Source organism: Arvicanthis niloticus, chromosome 29, assembly GCF_011762505.2.
Source record: "Arvicanthis niloticus isolate mArvNil1 chromosome 29, mArvNil1.pat.X, whole genome shotgun sequence".
Lineage (NCBI taxonomy): Eukaryota > Metazoa > Chordata > Mammalia > Rodentia > Muridae > Arvicanthis > Arvicanthis niloticus.
Window position 1 is genome coordinate 17,638,423 of NC_133437.1, and position 4,638 is coordinate 17,643,060.

Below are 4,638 nucleotides of genomic sequence, written 5' to 3' on the forward strand. Positions count from 1 at the left end.
TCTACTTTCCCAAGGATGAGAATCAGTGAAACACTTGAAGTAACATGACTACAGTTGCACTAAAGAGAAAGTAAGTCACTGAGACTACACAGTCAAGAGAGGCTCAAATATTCTGCAAGGTCAGATTCAGGAAGGCTTTTCACTGTAGCAGCCCAGGTAAAGAAACGTGGAAATGACAAACCGCTGAACAAAGCATAGGACACAGCCACGGGGTAAGTTACAAGAATTTGGCATTTTTACTTTCTGCTTCTTCCCTGGCATTTAGCATTCATTCCCTTCTCTCCTCAATCCCATCCTGTAGTGGAGGGTACTAAAAAGTCGACCAGGGAGCTGCCAAGTTGGCCATCTCAGTCCCACCAGCCTGGGGCCCCCAGACATGGCATGGTCGCTGTCTCTATCCGCCAACTCTGCAGCTCCACTCCGCTAGGCCTGCCCCCATGCAATAACCAACCACCAACCTCGAAGTTAGATATCACAATACCCAGTAACCAGTTTAAATCAAAACTCTTGAGCGTATAGTTAACCAGTCAATATCAATAAAGTCTCAGTACACCAAGATGCCCACACAATTTAAACAAGTCTGTCCCAATTATCCTAACCTTTGATACCAGAACTACCTAGCTACTTAAAGCCACTCTGGTATATGTCTGCCACCATTTTCCCCTGCCATCCTCTCTCTCTCTTTCCCTCTCCTTCCCCTCCCCCTCTGAGTCCTGCTTCCTCAGCAACTCTCAGCTTTGCCCTTCCCCTGTCCAATCACAGGCCTCCTGCTGCAAATAGATTGGACAGGGAAATTCCTTCCACACCACCCTAATTCAGTATCCACAAAAGCTTTCCAGTTTGGTGACGACCACCCCCCCCCCCAGTACTGAGTCTGCAATGGTCTCCCCTTTTAAGGTTTCTCTGTCAACTGGCATTGTGAGAACTGTCACAGTGTAGAAGGGAAGGACAGCAGAAGCGGGCATCTGTTTGGGGTTGGGGACGTCTCTAGGGAGGGCCCCTGGGCACACAGACTTCTTCCCATCCCACAGCCATTGAAAAAAATAGGAAGTCTCTAGAAGTAGATATAGTATAGCAAATGCCTCGGGACCCAGGCTTACCTACAGAATAATTCTCCATGGAGGAAGAAATGGCAAAGTAGCCATTCCAGCCAGAGAGCAGTCCAAACAAAAGGCCTTGACGGTGGGGGTGAGATACAAAAAGAGGCTGCTATTCCTAGACAGAGGCAGTGGGTAAGGAGCACATGGTCAAGGGCCTGATCAGAACAGACAGAAGGGACCTCTTGGTGAATGTTAGGAGAGAGCTCAGGTGCTTCCCGCACATGGCAGCATGGGTAGGAGAGATCCAGCCTCCCACAAGTGCCTCACCCTGGCATGGAATTTAGATAAATAATCTGTCAGTGAAGGGAGAGAAGAAAGCCTAAATCTTGAGTTGAAAAAGCCATGACTTCCTCTACCTCTGAACAGAATAAATGTTATAAAGTTTGTTGTCTTTTGGGCAAGATGAGCCTGCTCATGTGAAAGTCAGTGGAAAAATCTAATGTTCTTTCCATCATCCAACTTCATGGTGGATTCCAGGGAGGACCTCAGCTGGCTCTCCTAATCTGTGAGTAGATAGACGTGTAGACCTTTTTTTTTTTTCCCTAGCTGAGGCTTGAGAAAATGTACCTGCCAACCATGAACTGGCAGGAGCCTGCTAGGCAGACTGCTCTAGCCCTGGGCCACTTGTGAAGGTGAGCTCTTTTGGGCCACATGAATTTGTGTTGCTTGCTTCTCAGGAGTCTTGTTGATCTGATGCCTGCACACAATGGGAGAAATTGACTCAGGGTTACCAGGAAAGGATGGCTGGTGCAGTCGTGACAGACAAGTGAGAGAATAAAGAGAAGACAGGAGCCTGTGAAAGCACGGAGAGTATAAAAACCTGTGCAAGGAGAAAGGAATTAGACAGGACACTCTGAATGGACAGTCCAGCAGGGCCTGAAAGGGGTAGGTGACCCCAGGAACCGCGGTCTGAGCTTCCAGGAAGGAGCAACCAGCATAAAGGAATTTGCGACGGCGCTCGGTAGATGACTCCAACTTTTTTAAAAATCTCTTAGATTGGAAATTTGTTTTAGCTCCCTATCGAAACCAAGGCCAAATTGTGCCTGTGTGGAGATGCAGGATTCGACTCACAACCGCAGGACTTAAAGTTAGGTTTACCCTTGTGTGACCGTGTGGCTCTCCTGCTACGCAGGGAAAGGTGCCATTCATGTCAAGGATCATGGCAGCAGGCTTGTGGATCTGCTGTGGGAAAGGTTTTCAAGTGTAATGCCTGGAGTCCCCCTGTAAGCAAAGATCTCTCATCTCAATTATTATTTTCTAAGGTAAGGACAAGATAGCGGCGTTTCTTCTGAGGTAAGGGAGAAGGCTTGCTTTTCTGAGCCATTGCAGTGAGAATTCCATAAACACACCGTATCACTGTCACTGCTAGGATGTTAGAAGATTCACGAATAGGTTTGGAAGCTAGGGGCGTGGTGAAGCACTCTAATCACAGCACTGAGCAGGCAGAAGAGACAGGCAAATCTCTTGAGTTCATGGCTATTTTGGTCTACATGAGTTCTGGGACAGCGAGAGCCACTTAGTAAACACTCTGTGCCGTTGCGATTTGGCTTAGTCTTCAAAGCTCACAGCAAGCAGTAGTGTGAGCCTTTGTTCTCTGTGAGCCTGGTTTCTGTTAGAACAGATAAATGTAACAACAAAATGAAAGATCACAGCTCTCAACATGCTCTCTTTGATTGTTTAGTTCAAAGAATTTCTGACTTTCATTCCAGTTCTTTCACTTTGTTAGAAAAAAATAAACCAAGAAAAACTTAACCAATAAATCTTTAAAACATCTCAAATCTCCAAACATAATTTCCGTAGAGGAATATCACAAGGTACTATTGGCGTGATGAACACCCATACCCAAAAGGAGGAGGAGGAAAGGGTTTATTTTGGCTTACATATCCAGAGTCGAGACTTCACTGATGAAGGCTAAGAAAGGAACCTCAAACCACGGTGGGAACCCGGAGGCAGGCACTGATGCCGAGCCACGGGGGGTGCTGGGCACTGGCTTGCCCTTCATGGCTTGCTCAGCTGCTTATAGGACACAGGACCAGGGCCTATTCTCACCCACACTCATCCTTTAATCGCTAAGAAATGCCCCAGGCTTGCGACAACCTGGTCTGAGGAAGGCAGTCTTTTCAGTGTAAGGTTCCTTCCTCTCAGATGATTTTAATTTTAGCTTGTGTCACTGTTGAACACAAAACTAGCCAGAACAAGGATTAAGTGAATTTTGTTTGTTGTTGAGGTTATGATTTAAGTCTTCAAGTGACTTGATTTTTTTGTCTACAAAATATTTATTTTTTGACTACTTAATTACAATACGTAAAATGCATGTATCAAGGGTGTTCAGCTAAAATAAGATACTTGCTGCTGTCACTACGATAAATGCTCTTAAAATTCCTTCCATGAATAATACACAGCAACTACAATGGAGAAAAATGTTGAGTTTCAAAGAGAATCTTATACTGAAATATGATTTTAATATTAAGAAGTATATAGCTAAATTATTTGTCAAGTCAGGGTTTGATCCATTTGGTATATACTGTGGCATGAGGCATCCATAAAGGAGGAGGACTTGGTTCCCCAACTCTCAAAGGCTGCCCAGAGAAATGAGAGTTATTCAAAATTATAAGCTTCAGGAAGTTGTTACGGGACACTCCTGATAGACACGATGCAACAGCTGCAGACTATAGAGGTGCAATCCAGTAGTAACAGTTGAGCAAGGTCAGTCAGCCTTGTGGACATAGCTGACAGTGAGAGACACACAAAACCCTACCTTTGACAAAGGATGCATCCTGCCTTTGTCACTCCCCGAACGATGGCAGAGCCTGTAATTATTTAGAAAGTCCTTCAGCTGTGACCTCAATGTCTTCCTCTGCAGACCAACCTTCCCCTTTGCCCCCACAACAATTCATATCATCGTGGACAGGAGAGAACTGAAGGTTGTGCCTCTGAAGAAACTCATCTTGCCCTCTTTTTTTGGGGGGTGGGGGTGGGGTGGTGTTCAAGACGGGTTTTCTTGTAGCCCTGGCTGTCCTGGAACTCATTCTGTAGAGCAGCTGACCTCGAACTCAGAAATCCACCTGCCTCTGCCTCCCAGTGTTGGGAGGAAAGGCGAGCGCCACCACTGCCGGCATCTTTCCCTCCTTAAAGGCAAAGCATGCCCAGAAGTCCTGTGTTACCTCAAAATGTTTTGTGAGTGTCAAATATACCCCTACCATACAAGCCAAATTTAACTCCCAGTTATTTACAATAAAAGTGCACAATCCTGTAGACACTAGCGTGGTGAATCTATTCTCAGTGGATCCAAACCGGAAATCACTATCTGGTATAAGCTAACATCACAGTACTGCATCCATACAATAGACTGCTTACCCAGTAATTTAAAAAGGTAATGTGGTGTTGAGTCCCATGTTGAGTCAAACGGTGGCAAGCCCTACCTCCCTATTGACAAAAAAGCAGATCCATGGTTGTCTTTGGGCAGAGCAGACAATACTACAAAGTGCAGGACTATGGCTGGGGTGTAGATCTGTGGTGGAGCCGCTGGGTCCATCCC